General features: G+C 48.4%; 1 protein-coding gene across 6 annotated transcripts in view; it reads left to right on the plus strand.

Moving 5' to 3' along the window:
* Positions 1–17,159, plus strand: part of ACKR2 (atypical chemokine receptor 2) — a 39,849-nt gene that overhangs the window by 5,167 nt on the left and 17,523 nt on the right. For 2 of the 6 annotated variants that reach the window (XR_008427530.1, XR_006656275.2), the window contains exons 2-5: positions 3,443–3,620; positions 3,730–3,814; positions 6,700–6,831; positions 7,114–7,442. The exons of 1 other annotated variant lie outside the window; for it this stretch is intronic. The gene's annotated coding sequence lies outside the window, so the exon portion shown is untranslated. Of the gene's footprint in view, positions 1–3,442; positions 3,621–3,729; positions 3,995–6,699; positions 6,832–7,113; positions 7,443–17,159 lie in introns of those variants that run through there. 3 more of the 6 variants (XR_006656277.2, XR_006656276.2, XR_008427531.2) reach the window with 3 other exon arrangements.

Below are 17,159 nucleotides of genomic sequence, written 5' to 3' on the forward strand. Positions count from 1 at the left end.
GAGGGACAACATAATGGATGGGAAAGCTGCTTTTATAGCTCTGGGAGAAAAATGGATTATAGGAACGGGCACGTCACTCAAATTGGTGGCCCCCAGTGACTCTCCCTAGGCTGATGCTTTTGCTTAGGGACAGGAACCGCCGCCTGCCCTGTTGAGGGAAGTCTGGACAAGGAAGGTTATCTGCTGACCCGGGTTTACGCAGTGAGTCAGCACTCCATTTTGTTGATCTTTTCAAAGAACAACTTTTTTTTAAATTTCTTTTTTGTATTTCTGTTCATTTATTTCTCTTCTGATATTTATTTTGTCTTTTGCTTGTTTTGGGTTTAGTTTGCTCTACTTTTTCTAATGTCTTAAGGCGGAAGGTTACTACCTTGATTGAGGTCTTTTTTCTTTTTAACGGGCATTTATTTACAGCTGGATATTTTTTCATCAGCTCTGTTTGCACTGCACCCTGTAAGTTCGGTGTGTTTTATTTTTGTTTCCTTTCGTCTCCAAGTCTTTTATGGTTTCCCTTGCGATTTCTTGTTTGACCCACTGGTTACCAGAAGGGGGTTGTTTCATTTGCACATAACGGTGAACTCCTTCAGTTTCCTTCTGTTAACCATTCAGTTTAGTTCTCTTTTGGTTGGATGACACGCTTTGTATGATTTCCGTTCTTTTGAATTTATCGAGACTTGTTCACGGCCTAGCACGTGGTCTGTCACGGAGAGCCCGCACGAGCCACAGAGGAGACTGTGTATTCTCTCGTTGAGTGGAGTGTTTGGCTCCCCCGGGTTTTTAAGTATTCACTGTTCACCCGGCAAAACATTATTAGTCCTTTGAGTTCCAGGTCCAAAGAATTTTGTTTGTCGAGTCTTTCTTAACCCCCCTTATCAGCTCCCCAAACTGTGTCACAGCCTTTATCAGTGTTTCTCAACTCTGGTGTTAACTATGCCTCAAAACTGTATCTGCAAATCCCGGAAACCTTCCTTCTAGCAGTAACTTTAAACTGTGCCATAGAAAGGGTGAAAGAATTTGGTGGTTGTTGTGGAGCCCTAGGCTGCATACTTCAGAGACTGAGGCGGGAGGAGAGAGGCAGTGCGCTCTGCCTCTGGGGAGCCTGCCTCTTGGTTAAGACAGTATTTCCCCACAAGAAACCTGTAACACGGGATCTGACCAAGTGCCGAGAAGAGGATCTCAGAGTTTGGGCTCCTCTACTTAGTCTCTCCCTGCATGAGAAAGGGACTCAGAGCTGTGAGGTTAGAGCAGTCCTCGGAAGTCCTGATTGGAAGCCTCAGTCAGTGCAGAATCCCCTGGCAGCTGGTTACCTGGACGTCTCACCCACGGGGAGAGGCCCCAACACTCTCTACTCAGGACTTTGATGATGGCTGTTTGCCAACTTTGGGCAGTGAGGGGAAACTGAATTGTCTTCTAGCTACCGTACACCCTTCAATCTTCCCCAGAAAAGAAACTGTAAGCCTTAAAGAAACTCTGAAATCAACAAGGGGAGGAAAGAGTTCCAGTCACAAGCTTTAGTTCCAATGGGATAGGTCAAAGGATACACTTACACTGTGTCATATTTTGATGTCAGGTAAGGAAAGTTCGATCAAGTTCATCCTGAGATGGTCACTTTTGGGGAAATCAAAACAAATTCTTCTCGAGGCCTATTATTCTCCTAGAGACCACCTGTGTTACTGTGCTGGGGAGGTCTGAGGGTATGGGGTTGGGACAGATGGATTCATCCCGCACACTAGTAAGATTTTATTCTAATTCAGGATAAAGGCTGATGATTTCTGGGGCTAATCAGGCTATTCCTGCAGGTTTCTTATCAGGAATCCAGTGGGATGGTTTTCAAGCCAGAATGTAAACTTTTCTCTTGTAATCTCTGAAAAGAGAATTACAGTAGAAAATAAAAGCCCTGGCCAGCTAGCTCAGTTGGTTAGAGCATGGCCCCAGGGCACCAAGGTTGTGGGTTCGATCCCAGGTCAGGGCACATACATACAAGAATCAACCAGTGAATGCATAAATAAGTGAAACAACAAAAATCGATGTTCCCCCCCAAAGAAAATTATATTATGAAGTCAGATACCTACAATCTTGGTGATGCACATTAAATAAAATAGGAGGATAATAAAAGAACTGGCCCACAGTCGCATATAATAATGGACTAAATGAATGGCATTTTCATCACGATCGTCATGGTAACATGTATTGACAGCCAGTCAGAATACTACTGGGCAAAGCACTCCGGGAGAGGGGGACATTAAGCCATTTGATGTTGGCGAATTACGGAAGGGTCGAAGCAGGTGTCCTGCCTGTCCCTTGAGCAGGGTGGAAGAGTGGGTGAGCGTGGCGTGGAGAGGAGGGGAAGAGAGATGAAGGTCAGGAGAGGGCCACAGAGGCTGGAAGATGTAAGATGCGCTCCTCGAGCAGTGCAGAGTCCCTGGAAGGCTGTACACCTGGGCTCCGGTAGGGGCCAGGCACAGGAAAATCGCTGTCCCCCCAGGTGTGTCAGGGCTCTCGGAGCTCAACGCCGGGAAGCCCAGTCACGCGGTGCCTGTCAGTCATCCGCATGACTCTCTGTGCCCTGGGCCGCAGCCCTATTGAACTGATGACTAAGGCAGTCCACCTCTGACTTACCAGGAGTTCTCTCTCCCAGGGAGGCCCGGGGAGAAAGTGGGAGTGGTGGGCCAGTGTGAGTCACCTTCACCAGCGCTTCAAATAAGATGTAAAATATAAGTTCTGTGGCTGTGAATGTTATAATTAGGAGGATTTGGAGTAACGTCAGTATTGTAATATACAGTTTTTTTTCGTGCTGGGGATTCGTTACTAAGGTGAAACTGACTAGCGATAGTTATTTCTCAGGAGATCAGGCCAAGGGCTTTAGCTTCTGCTGCTCATTCTCATCACCTTTCCCCAAATTCTGGTTTTGTCAGTTTTCTTGTCCTTTCACCTTTTTGATAGGGCCCTGGAGTTGAAATAACTCTCTGCTGATATAGGGACCCTGGGCCTGGAGAGGAGAAGGGACTTGCCTCCTTCCTGCCGCATGCTGATTTCAGAGTCGGGACTGGGAGAAGGGCCTCTGGGCCACCCATCCCCTGCACTCCAGCCTCCGCCACGAGGCTTTTCTCTCTGAGTCTCCCCCCTCGTTGTATCGAGAGGCAGAAGGACACAGAACAGGATGTGGCAAAAACTTGAGGTGGCTGTCCCTCAATGGTAAAGTGCCCCAGGGGACACACACAGAGGCAGGAGGAGCTTGGGGGCAGAGGTCCATCTTCCATGACCCTATTCTCAAGAGAAAACCCAGTTTCAGGTCACATTTTAAAAAATGTGAACTAACAAACTCTGTGAACCTTTCATAGGCCTCTTAATATTTTATTAAGCAAATACAATTAAACATTGAAACCTCTTTTCAATACTTTCTTTTTATTACCCCTTTTTAAGTAGGGTTTTTTTTTTGAAGTTAGTTAACTTACAACCAGGATTTTTCTCCCTGATGAAGATGAGGAGGACGCATCTTTCCTGCCTGAATTGCTCAGTGACTCTGCTCCCCTGATGACCACCTGCCGTGGGAGAGGGCGGCTTGGGTTGTATCCCTGCACCGAAGGAAGTGTGTGGTTCCCACGTATGAAGAATTGGAGGTACTGGTCTCTGGCTGATGGGCACTCCTCTGCTTCCTTCTGCAATGCAGTCCCTACAAGTAACAAAATCTGGCTTTTAAATTTTGCCTGCATCCCCCTCCCCCAACAGTTTGGCCTAGTCAAAAACAGGACATGGAGCCACACAGACGGCAAGAAGAGCAGAGATGTACTGCAGGGGGGGACGGTGCCTCCTGGTGAGTCCTTACTGTCTTCTTGTGGGTCCTCCTCCCTCGCCACCCACTCCCGGTGATGCTGTGACTCAGTTCTGCCCCGGCTGCTCCTCTTTCCGGAGAGGCTCAGTTCTGCCCCTGGGCTGCTCTTCTTTCCGGAGAGGCTCAGTTCTGCCCCTGGGCTGCTCTTCTTTCCGGAGAGGCTCAGTTCTGCCCCTGGGCTGCTCTTCTTTCCGGAGAGGCTCAGTTCTGCCCCTGGGCTGCTCTTGTTTCCAGAGAGGCTCAGTTCTGCCCCTGGGCTGCCCTTCTTTCCGGAAAGGCTTTGTTGGTCTGTTTGTTTCACTGTCTGTCTGGCCTCTCTTGTACCCCTGTCCCCTGAGACCCCTCAAAATCAGGGGTACTCTCTTTCTCCTGAGGCTAGATACATGTTCTGTGGATGCTCCCGTCTGGGTCAGGAAGGGAACTCCAACTTTCCCCGCGCCAGTTAATTTTAAATATTTTGGTTCCACTTCTGTGCAATTTGGAATTGGGGTACCAGAGAGGACCCAGAACTTCTGAGGTTGATCCCAGGACCATAATTTACTGGAATGTGTAAGGAAAAAAAAAAAGGAAGTTCTCATCATGGCTACCTTGAGTCCAGAGATCTGTGAAAAAATGAAAATGAGGCCCAAACCTTAATTGCCACCTAGGAGAAGTATATTGGTAAAATCTTTTTCTAGGAAGTTTTATGTTACAGTGGGAAAAAACCCCGATAGCAAAATACCAAGCCTTCTACCTTTAGAGGGGGTGTACCAGTTTTCACTTAATGCCTCCTTATTCCAAATCTACCCTTCATTGCTCTTCTTGTATTGGAACATTCTTCCTTGCCAGCAGGCTCACTGTTATCAGTAGGGGGTGCTAGAGGGCAAATTTCATCCATAGGAGCTGGTGGTTTCCAACCCTCTAGCTTCTGCCTACTAAAAACCCCAGTTGCGGGAGACTTACCTTGGCCAGGCAAGGCTGCAGCATTGCCAGCCTCAGCTTCTGATGTGCGCCAGCTCTGGCCCAGACAGCCCTGTGGACTTCTCTGCCCTCCAGTGACTGCCAGCCATCACACCCCCTGCAAAGAGCCTGCGTGCCAGCTTTGGGGGGCAGTGGCGGGGTGGGGGGGAGCTCCCTTTTCAAGTCAGTTCCTTCTCTGAGTACTTCTCTCTGCCCTCAGGTATTCTTCAGAGTTCGCTTTTATCCCCTCATAGCATTTCCCTTTGAATAGTTAATAACTCTTTATATTAAACTTTTCTTTTTCCAGTCATTGTGGTGACCGTCTCCTCACTGTCCTTTCATGGGACATCATGCTGAAAATGCAACTACCAGTAAACAGAACAGTACCCGATTAGGTCACGTTTGTGGGAAATTAGAAACTCCACTGAGCATGTGAGAATACACGGGTCCAGCTGTTACTGGAAACTACACAAAAGGAGTCAGAACCAGCTTATTTACCCAGAAATCATATCTGTGAATTTCCTACTTCGAATCGGTATTAAGTCCCTGAGTGGTTTAATGGGAGTAAGATGAAACTTACAAAATTTGGGGGCCTGAGGTTTCTGGAATTTCAGAGAACAGGTTCTCCATTTTCCTTCAGTAGCGTTGGCACCAAGAACAGTCCAGCAGCAGAAAGCCCACACCCTTTAAGGCCCTTAGACCATGAACTGCGGGAGACGCAGTGCCCGTGGCCTTGGGAAAACTGCTCCAGTCCTTCTGTGCGATTAAGGAACTCAGGGCCGCACGCGGAGTGTGCGACCGAGAGTCACTCCAGACCAGCGCTGCCCAGTGGGTAGATGGCACCACGAACGCAATGAAAACTTTTCTAATAGTTGCGTTTACAAAGTAAAGAGAGACGGGTGAAATGAATTTTAATAATCTATTTCATTTAACCCCAAAACCTGAAAATATTTTGTCAAGGTATAATCAATATTAAATCGATCAGGTATTTACATTGTTTATTTGTGCCGAGTCTTTGAAATCTGCTGTGCGCTTTATGTTTGCAGCACTTCTCAATTCGGACTCCGCCGTTTCAAGTGCTCAGTAGCCACCTATAGCTAGCGGCTATTTAAAAAAAAATTTTGTTTAAATTTTTATTTATTTATTTTTAGAGAGAGGGGAGGGGAAAGAGAAAGAGGGAGTGAAACATCAGTGTGTGCTTGCCTCTCATGCACCCCCTACAGGAGATCTGGCCCGCAACCCAGGCATGTGCCCTGACTGGGAATTGAACCGGTGAGTGACAGTTTGCTTCGCAGGCTGGCACTCAATCCACTGAGCCACCCAGCCAGGGCTTGTTTGTTCTTACACCAGGGAAGTGACAGGGGTCTAGGGATCGGAATAGGGAAGGTATTATAAATATTTACATGGTGGACTGCTTCCTCTCAACCATTTCCCTTTACATAATTCAACTGCTTTACTAAGTTAAAGCTTCCCCAAGGAGAAAGTCGTACTTATAAATCCAGTACACGGGACTTGTAAATGTTAGCGTGGACGCAAGGGGCCCCACACTGAACGGCCAAGCTCAGGGGAGGCCTGCAGAGCGGGCAGGCCCTACAGACTCAGAGACCGGAAGAAGCCACGTGGGGTCTGGAGGTAAAAGTTCCTAGCGGAAAGCAAGTCATGCGGGCAGTCAGGTACTAGGCCTGTAGCTTCCTGGACAAAGGTTAATCTTTCCCTTCAGTGAGCCTGTCTATTATCTTTTTGCATCTAAGATACCATTCCTCTGGAATGTCAGGGTATTCTTTTCCAGACCCCTTAAGGCACAACCTCCTGTACTTAAGAACAAGGCCGCAGAACCCCTCGTCACCTTATTGGGAAGTACTCGCTTCTGTCCTGAGTTCCTTTGCAGCTCAGGCCACCTTAGAAGAAATACAGCACATTTGTTCCAGCAGGATACAGGGGCCACGAAAAGGAATTTCAAGGAAGAACCCAGATGGAAGGAGCCCTAGGATGTTCTCTTGACCGTCCGTGAGGATATAGGATGACAAGCCACAGCTACATGGAAACCAATAGGAAACAAGGTAAATCTGGATACAATTCGTAGAGGCCACCAAAGCCCTGCGGCAGCTTTAGCTTACAAAGGAAAGGGGGTTACTGTCGGATATTCAAGATGGGCTGGGTGAAGACCACGAAGTTTTGTAGAACTGTGTGGAGATGTCAGAAAAATAAACCCAGGTCCAGTGTCAAAAGGGAGACGGCTGAGCTAATACCATAGAATTCTTAAGTCTTTGCCTTGTTTCCCACTGTGGCCTACTGTGCATATCAGGAAGGGCTCTCTTCCCTGCCCCTTTCTTTCACCCTAGCTCTCCTGAAGGTCTTTTGCCGTGGTGGCCCGTGACTACCCAGCAGCTGGTGCACAGCAGATTTTAGCATCGTCTCTGAAGTTCTCTATTGCTGCATATTCCACCTTTGGGACACAGTGTGCCAGACACTACAAACATTTCCCCCACCAGCCCTGGCTGGTGTGCCTCAGTGGATTGAGTGCTGGCTTGCAAACTGAAAGGTCCCCAGTTTGGTTCCCGGTCAGGGCACATGTCTGGGTTTCGGGCCAGGTCCCTGGGTGGGGGTATGTGAGAGGCAAGATGTATTTCATGCATCGATGTTTCTCCCTCTCTCTTTTTGTCTCTCCCTTCCACTCTCTCTAAAAATAAAAAAAATCTTTAAAAAAAAAAGAATGAGTTAGCATCTTTAAAAAATTTTCCCCACCTAAAGACCACTGAAGCACAGATCGTCCCTGACATCGCATGGGTGTTGGCCAGCTGCTTGGATTATGGAGAACTCTACCTTCGGGAACATTTGGTTTTGTGCCCTTTTTGTAGCTGTCATTCTTGGAACTTGGATTTTTGAACTTGAGTAGCCCATTGTAAAGCCAGTGGGGATTCCAGAACAAGGCCCAGTGCAACAAGGAATGCCAACGGGCTCCAGAAAGCGAGACTTCGGTTTTTGCCTCACTTAACAAGTGAGGAATAAAATACCTCAGGAACTTTACCTGTGGCTCCAAGTAGATGGAAGAAGATACTCATAACATTGAAGAAGAATCCCAGGTTCTCTTCATAAGAGAGGAATAATCCTTCAGTTGGTTCAGGCGGGTCTTAGACATTGGCGAGCAATTATTAAAAGTCATTAATTACGAATTATCCTGATTGCAAGATGAACTCTATGTATTCACTGTGCCACTTAGGGTTTGTGTGATATGTGAAATTAGTTCTTGTCTGAAAGGGCACATGTATTGCCGGGGACCGCTCTGTGTGGTTTCCAAGACTGTAGCCCCGTGAGAGCCAGCCCTGAAAGGGGCTAGTAGGTCTCCCTGGGAAACCAGGTAAACATGCAGGTGGCAAGCATGGCTTGATGCTAACACCAGGGGCTCCCGTGGGAACCAGGCCTGATGAATACATTGCATCCTTTGAAGCTTGCTCTGCTTTGTTTGTATGGCCCTGGTGACATAAACAGGATGTTGAGTTCAAGCATAATCAGTAAACTGCTTATCTCATGAAACCCGTCTTAAAGACCCTCTGGCGTCAGCATGACTAACAGGCCCTGACCTATGACAGATCTCTGTGTTCCTTCAGTTGTCATCTATAGATAATACCTGTTTTTGTATGACTACAGCCTTTTGATATTGATTGATGAGCTATGCGTGTATGCTGTGTACCCCTACACTTACCATTCCCAGTAAAAGCCGTTTGGGAGAAGGGCTCGGGGCATTCTCCACTAGAGGGAATCGCCGCCCCCTTTCCCGCCAGAACAGCAAGATTGTGTCCGGGACGACTTACTCACCATCCGCAGCGGACGGGAGGATCCTCCCACAGTTTATCCTCCCACTGCTGGAGTTCCTCCCACAGTTTATAGCCTCCTAGGTGTGTACTGTGCATGGTCCGTCTGTCAGAGGGAGGGTACAAAGAGGCAAGCAGCCGCTGTCATCCCCCGAATTTCATGTCCTTCATTCTGATAAACTCTGAAGTAGCAGAAATCCTTAGTGTTTGACTCTTGGCAGAGAAACTGTGACCCTCCTTACATATCTTCAGTGTTTCACCGGGCACAAACTATGACCTTTTTCAAAATCTACATTATCAGACACTAAATAGCTTTCTGAAGTTTGCTAATGTAGGTTCATCAATCATAGCCCTAGATGTAAAACCTGACATTGTAAAATTTGTAGAAGAAAACATAGGACCTTGGGGTGAGCAAAGATTTCTTAGCTAAGGCTCAAATAGCACAAATCATGAAAGCCATTTACGTTTAAAGTGATTATTGATATATATATATATATATATAATTTTTTTAATTTTTAACTATTTTCCTCTGTTTTTTTTTTTTTCTTCTCCTTCTTAAAGCAAGCCCTTTAATATTTGTTGCCATGCTGGTTTGGTGGTAACAAACTCCTTGGGCTTTTTCTTGTCTGGGGAGCTCTTTGTTTCTCCTTCAATTTTAAATGACAGCCTTGCTGGGTAACGTAGCCTTGGTTGTAGGTCCTTGCTTTTCATCACTTTCAATATTTCATGCCAATCTCTTCTGGCCTGAAATGTTTCTATTGAGACATTGGGTGAGTCTAACGGAAGCTTTCTTGTACATAACTAACTGCTTTTCTCTTGTGGCTTTTAAGATTCTCTCCTTGTCTTTAAGCTTTGCCATTTTAATTATGACCTGTTTTGGTGCGAGTCTCTTTGGGTCCTTCTTTTTGGGGACTCTCCTGGACTTCTGAGTCTTTTTCCTTCACCAGGTTAGGGAAATTTTCAGTCATTATTAATTCAGATAGGTTTCCCATCCTTTGCTCACTCTCTTCTCCTTCTGGTATCTCCATGGTGTAGATGTTGTTACTCTTTATGTTGTCCCGAAGGGCTTTTAAACCCTTTTCATTTTTTAAAATTCTTTCTTTCTCTCTTTCTTTGGCTGCTCTGCTTAGGTGTTTTTTTTCTACCTTGTCTTCCACATTGCTGATTCGATCCTCTGCTTCATCTAACCTACTGTTTAGTCCTTCCAGTGTATTATTTCTCCGCAGCCCAGAAATAATTTGTTAGCCTGATACAGGACAGAAAGAGAACCATAATTTCCTCAAACTCCTGTACTCAAAGGACAAAGAAAAATTCGAGACGCTTTCCTGAGGCCAGGCTGTTTGAGTGGAGGGAAGGTCGCTATGGGAAAACATCAGTTGTTAGCATTGCAGAAATTCCCCGGCATCCATGACCAACGCGGTATGATCATTATCTCTTCCACAGATGCTCCCTCTACTTCCTTTTGCCCTTGGTGTTCATCCTTGTAGGGTGTGTACCAGAGGGGGGAAATTTGCCATTTTAAACAAGGCAGGGGTTCTTAACTTGGGGGTCCGTGATACAACTCAGGGAGCCCTGAATTTGGACAGAAAGCAAATTTACATTTTTATTTTGGTTACCAAGAGTAACGTCTCCTTCAGTCGTGAATGTAGGCCACAAAGCACAGTGCTGTTAGCAGGACGTCGTCACAGGTACCTCGAGCTGCCATTTACACTCGTCGCCGCTGTGGTAGTGGTGAGACCTGTCGCAGGATCTCTCTAAGTGTGTGAGTGACGGAGGGCACGTGCTGCTGCAGCGTAAAGGAGTTAAGAACACCTTAGCTATTTCAGAATGATTTTTAAACTTTTTGTTCCAAAATAAAAGCATCTTAAGATAACTGTAGACGTGCATTTGCAAGAAATAATACAGAGAGGTCCCACATACCTTTCGCCCGGTCTCCCTGAATGATACCTTGTAAAACCATACAGTGCCACAGCACAGCCAGGAGGGTCACGCCGCTGCCATCCATGGGGCGGATTCCGATTTCACCAGAGTGCTGTGCACGCATTTGTGTGTGTGTGTGTGTGTATGCGTGTTCAGTTTGGTCTGATTTTATCACGGGTGTTGATTCGTGTGACCACCGGAGCCGTTCCGTCACCCCAAGGCTCCCTCATGCTGATCTTTTATTCTTCCCTCTGCTCCCCTCCCTGAGCCCTGCCGTTTACGAGTCTGCCCTCCATTGCTGCAACTTTGTAATCTCAAGAATGTCACATTACGGCATCCACCCTTTTGAGGCTTACATATTTTCTAAAGCATGTAACCTTTACAGATTGGCTTTGCTCTTCCGTTCCCTTGAGGGCTCTCCAGATAGTTGTGTAGATAACAGCGTGCCCCTCCCCTTCCTGAGTAGTGTGGCCTGGTAGGCACGCACCTGACTTGTGCAGCCGTTTGCCCACTGGAGGACGTTTGGATTATTTCCAGTTCGGGGCTATAATTGGTTTTTTAAACATATTTTGTTCTATGTTTTTAAAAATATTCTGAGAGGGAATCCAACCCTTCTCCGTACTGCCCAAGGGACCACTGGCACAAAACTTTGGCTCTAAGGCAAGAAATGTTTATCTCCACATTGCTCCCTTCTAGCCGCAGGAACTGGGTGGGGAAGGAGACAGGGAGAGGCAGCATTTCAGAGCCTTGGCCAGGGCTCCTGTGCTGCTTTAGAGACCTGAGGCAGACAATCTGTCATCACAGCCACATCACCGAACTGATCTCCACTGTAATGGGGGGCGGGGCAGGCACACGGCAACCCGAAACCCAGTCATTGCCCCCAACCGAAGCAGTATCTGCCACACTTAAAAGTGAGTCATATGAGTGGTTTTCAGGAGACAGAGTAGGGTGACGATGGGGCTGAGGCCCGCAGCTGGAGCTGCAGGGGTGAGGAACAGCATGGGAGGTGAGCTGTGGGTGGGCCGGAGAACTCAAGGAAGCAAATTCTAAGAACTAGACATCGCGGTGACAACATGAGCTTCTGGGAGTTCTAGCAAGGCAATAGTTCCCTGCCAGAGGCAAGCCCATTTCATTCTTGTCAAAGGACAGTGTGCTCTCAGCCAACACTAGGTTACACTTGACCTCACCCGCTGAGAGTTTAGTCGGAGGAGTCAGGCCTCACACTGTGATAACCACTGAGCATCCCAGTCCCCGAACGGGGAAGTTTCAGGTGGAATTTGGGCTGTCTCCTGCTTGTTGTGCCCACAGCCATCTATGGTACTTGGTGGCCTTGACGGGAGTCTGGTGGCCAAGTGCCAAGGAATGCCAGTGATTAGGAAGCCAGTTGGGAGGAAGCTGCTAGACCGAGGTCCGGGGCATGCAAGGGTCTGCAGGAGACCGTAAGTGGTTAAAAGTAAGCCCGCCGCCATCCTATAACCGGGAAAGAATGAACAGGTCTGGGCGTTGGCTGTCCGTGGCTGCTCACGTCCGCGAGCAGAACGACATCCAGGCAGCCTGTGCCTCCTGCTGGATGAACTGCACCACCCGGGGAGCATGAAACGTGAGTCAGATCAAACTCCCAGCTTCCAGTTTCCATGAACACAGAGCGCAGGGTGTTGATCCACACCAGGGACGCATTCCGCACAGGCCAGGCTGTGCAGAACTTCACACACAGGGCGAGCAACCAGTGTCCTCAGTAAATAAAGGAAGGTGGAGGTGGAGAGGGAGCCTATAGGTTTTTAAAGATTTAAAAAATGCATCAGCCACTCACAGTGTATGGACCCCATTTGGAAAAAAGAAACTTAAGGGGAAGATGGATGAGGTCAGTGGCTGGGTTATTTGATGGTGTAAGGACTTAGGGTTAACTTTTTAAAGTGTGGCCACGGTCAAAGCCCTTTCTTCTAAAGGCACACACTCAGATATTTATAGATCACATGATGTGATTCCTGGTATCTGCTTCAAAAAATACAGGAAGCGGTAAGTGGGTAGAAGTGTAGGTGAAAAAGCGTGGTCACTAATTGATCATTTGAAGCTGGATCATGGACGCAGAGGAGTTCATGATTCTATTCTGGTACCTTGGGGGATATGTGTTTGGAAATTGCCACAATAAACAACTTACTAGAACCACAGAACTTACCTGGTGAGGAGAGGAAACATTGGATGAGGAAGGGAAGTGCAGCCAGCCAACTGGCTGGGGGTGGAGGGTCGGCGTTGGGGAGTCAGGCCACCTGGACAGGGGACAGACTTCTGGGTGGACTGATGGGGTGAAAAGGTGAAGGAGTGGTCCAGCAAGGTTTCCAGTTCGGAACTGTTGGTTGGCAGCCAGGGTTTCAGTTTGAAAGTGTCGAAAAGAAAATAACTTCGGAGGAATGAAATTGGTTACAGAAAGCTGGCAGCTCAGCCTGCCCCTGCCCGCCACCCACTTCCAGGCTCAGCTGTGAACGCTGCCAAAGATTTATAAATAGCCGAGTAAAACCAACGAACACTGAAGTAGCAGTTAGTGAAACTTACTGTGCACACACCAAGGAGACAGTTTGTCAACTGGGAACACACAAGCCAAAACGTGGAATGAAGCTCAGGGGTAGGTTGTTACAAAGCAGCTTATAAAGTGAGAAAGTGGTGAGTCTATTCTTTACAGCAGTTGGTTGTCTGCTCATAAAGTTTTCAAGGCTGATTTTTTTTTTTTTTTACCATCACCAGTGTCCAAAGCCCTACACAATGTTGTCTCCTTTGCTCGGTACCCGAGGGTGCGCCCAGCTGCCGCTGCTTGCCTTCCCTGATGCCGGGCTGGCGGGGCACCCTAGCCTCCAGTCATTTGTTCCCAGAAGCACAGACAGCAGTCCTCATGCGCAAAGTGCCAGAGCCAACAGCAGGGGTCGGAGCTGATGGGAGTATAGACATCATCAAGCCCAGCCCTCTACAACTGCTCTACAGACAGGGAAACTGAGCCCCAGAGAAGCCCTAGGGAGTGCAGTCCGTGGCCAAACAGCATTGGGACAAGTCTTCAGTAAGAGTAGGTCATCTGGGAAGTCTTTCTGCGTAGAAACAAGCATCCACTCAACAGATTTATTGAGTGTTTACTGCTTGTCGAGGTCTGGCTGGGCTACTCTGCGAGGGATCCTCAGATGAGTAAGAAATAATTTTTTTCCTGGAACAGCTAACTAGATCTGAGTCGGAGGGGCGGGCGGGAAGGAAGGAGCGAAGAGTTAAACAGAACAGTCACATACATTGTGGCCGAGAGAGCGTGAGTGTGGGAGTCAGAAAGTCCGGGGGCTCCTCCTATGAACGGCGTTTGCGCACAAGCGACCCTCCGTCTCCGAGCCTTGGCAACCCTGTCCCCACAGTGGGCGTGATAACTTCAGCTGGGCCTAGCCCACAGAGAAAACATCTGGAGAATGACTGCATGAACTTTTACATGTGATTTATGGTTGAGGATGTTTTGACAAATGAATAATTATATTGATTTTAAACAAATATGTTTGTACCAAGGCAAGGGACTGGTCAGTGGTGAAAGGTTGCAGCACCCTCTCACCTTAGCAGAAAGAAGCTCCCTTCCAAGGGGCTGAGCACAAGACTCCGGGCAGATGTACAAAAGGAGAGACAATGCACGTTGGGGGGCCAGCCAGTGGGGGCAACGCGGAAAGAGGACGCGGGGGCGGTGAGGTGAGCAACACTTGCGTCCTGCTGGGCCGTCAGTGGAGTGCGATGGGAAGGAGTTGGTCTGAGATTGTGGCAAACAGCTAATCAAAGCGAGTAAACACGGGCACTAACAAGTTTTAAAGTGGAGGGCCAACTTGCGGTTTAGAAATTCCAGTTTTAAGACCTTAGGGATGAATCAGACTGACCCTCTTGTGGCCTCAGCCCAGAATGGGGTGACCTTTGCCCAAGGAAGACAGATGGAGAGAAAAGAACAGAGCAAGACAGAGCGTAAGATGGGAGCCAAACTGGGGCTCTTCCATCAAAAAGCCAGCTTGTCAAGTGCTGGCCGGGCTCTGTCAGCAAACCAACTGGCCAGCCCTCTGTTTCCCGCTCTGTGTGGGCAGAGGGCGCCTGCAATGCCAGCAGCCCTCCGCTCGCCTGGACGGGTCCCTGCTAGTGTTACAGCCAGATGTTGAGGGGACTCTCCTTCCCAGCCCTGGTGGTGCGGGCAGGGGGGCCTGGTGTGGGGCTGGGACCCCTTGCTCCTTACGGGGCACCTCCACAGCCAAGATATCCCTCCTGATTCTTAACTGCCACACCTGGGTGTGGAAGTAGCCCATCACATCTCCACCCCTCCTACCAGTCTTCACATGGCCTCTTCTTTATAACCTTAGTTAAGAGAGTTTTCTGTTCAGCTATTCTTCAGCTGGTCCTCAAGGGTGGTTATTGTATAATTTGGTTGTAATTTTGATGTGGTCACGGAGGAGGTGAGCACAGTGGTTCACAGTTCCGCCATCTTCCTTGTACATCTTAAAGAGAGCAAAGAAGATGAGTTCAGAGGCTTCTCCCTTAAGTCCCCCTCCTCCTTGACTAGTTTCCCTTGCTGCTGTGCACTGCGATCTCTGCTTTCTTACAGTAAAGTTCCAACTAGTAAATACGCGCATAGAAAGAAGGATGGAAGCAGACAATCAGCATTTGGCAAATACCACAGCACTGAGGGTCAGAAAGTGTCATCAGGACCCGCTGCCCTGGGGGCTGGTGGGAAACAGCTGGCACTATCCCCTGGGTGGAGAGCACTTCCTCTGCAGGAAAGAACTTGGGCAAGTGCCGTCCAGATGTCTGCCACTTGGGGTTCTCGGCACTTATCTCTGCAGCAGAGCAGAGAAGGGCGCGTCGAGAAGGAAAAACTCAGGATGTGAGGTTGGCTGGCGCTGCCCCCGGGCCAGGACAGAGGTGGATGTGTGGAGGGTGGGATGACCAATGAGAACAGTGGGGTCACGAGGGCCTACCTGGAACTCCCTGGCCCTGGAGCCTGCACTGACTTCCCCTGCCTGGAACCTGCTCAGTTCCAGCAAAAAGGCCCAGCCCTTACTGGGAAGATGCCTCGGTGAGTTCAAGGGAAAGATGCCAGCAAAGACTCTGAGTTGCCCCCACAACCTGCCCTGTGTGAATAGGTGTTTGATGGGCTGTGGCTGGGAATTCAGCTCAACAGGAAACAGGTGGTTGAGATTATAAAAGAGGATGAGACAACCGGAACAGCAAAATAATGACGATAATGGAATGAAATGAACACCCTCGGGTTCGTGCTGATAAGTGAATAAATAATACAGGGAAGGGCCATCTTTTTCTTATAGTCAAATTCCAATTAATAAATGTAGAAAGGGTAATGGAAATAGATGACCGCCATTTGGCCAATACCGCAGTACTAGTTGTCAGAAAGTGTCACTAACAGATGCCGAAATTAGTGGGTGAAAGTAAGAAAAGAAGCAGGATATTTGCATAGTTTTGAATTGCTTCCTCACAAGATGCTTAGTAATTACAAATGAACAAATAGTAATTTTACCCTGGGAATTTCTGGCGGACAGACACCACTTTGCCGAGTGATCAAAGTTAACACTGTCCCTCCTGGGCCACACTGAAATCGTGTACTGCTGGCATAATGCGCTGAGAGGACACCGCATCACTTCCGTGGTGCCCCTGCATGAATGCACAACCTCCGTCCGCTTAGGGAGAAGCAGTCAGACCAATATGTAGGGACATTCCGCAGTTCTCTTCAGAACCGCCAGGTCAGGAGGGACCAAGCGAGGCTGAGGCTGTGTCGTGGGATGGACAGACAGACACGCAGCAGCCAGACACGATGTAGGGTTCCGCTTCAGACCCTGGGCCAGAGAAAGGATGTACGTGGAGCAGCTGGTGACATGTAAGTAAGGTCTCTAGGATAGTGAGTAATGTCGTGCCAATGTTCATTTCCTGGCTTAGAGTATCGCACTGTGATTTATAAGATGTTGGCATTAGGGGAAGCTGGCTGACAGGTATGCGGGAATTCTGGGCACTACTGTTGCAAGTCTAAAAATTACTTTGAAATAAAAAAGCTTAAAAAGGAAGAGGTGGGTATGAGGAAAGAACCCAGATTCTAGAACTTAACTGTTCCCCAGGATGGAACCAGTTCCCTGGCTTTTGCTGGGCAGCTCCCTGGGTCTTACTCTCCCTATTGGTAACTAGCGTTTGAACTAGAGACTTGGAGACACTCCCACCTGGAAGGTTCACCTGCCCTCTGTTGGAGTGAGAACCTGCCATGGGCTTGGTCTCCATTCTAGGTGGCCTGTGGATCCCAGGGAAAAGCAAATGTCTCGGCGCTCGTGCACCGCTCTGGGAACTTGCAGCTTTTACCATGCCTGTCGGAGGGGGCACCATCACCACCACCAGTATGACCGGAAAACCAAGGTTCAGAGAGGGGAAGCCGCCATCTCTAGGTCACACAGAAGGCACACACAGAGCCAGATTCAGGCCCCACTCTGTGTGACCCCAATGCCAGTGCCTGTAACCACCTGGCATTATTCAATGCTGCTCAGTTCAGGGAGAGGCAACGGGCATTCGCCAAACACCTGCTCTGTGCCAGGCTGACAGTGAGGCTAGAGGTGAAGGTGACTGAGACATTGACCCTGGACCACAGATGCTGTCCTGACGGAGAGCTACCC

This window comes from Desmodus rotundus, chromosome 8 (genome assembly GCF_022682495.2).
Source record: "Desmodus rotundus isolate HL8 chromosome 8, HLdesRot8A.1, whole genome shotgun sequence".
Classification (NCBI taxonomy): domain Eukaryota; kingdom Metazoa; phylum Chordata; class Mammalia; order Chiroptera; family Phyllostomidae; genus Desmodus; species Desmodus rotundus.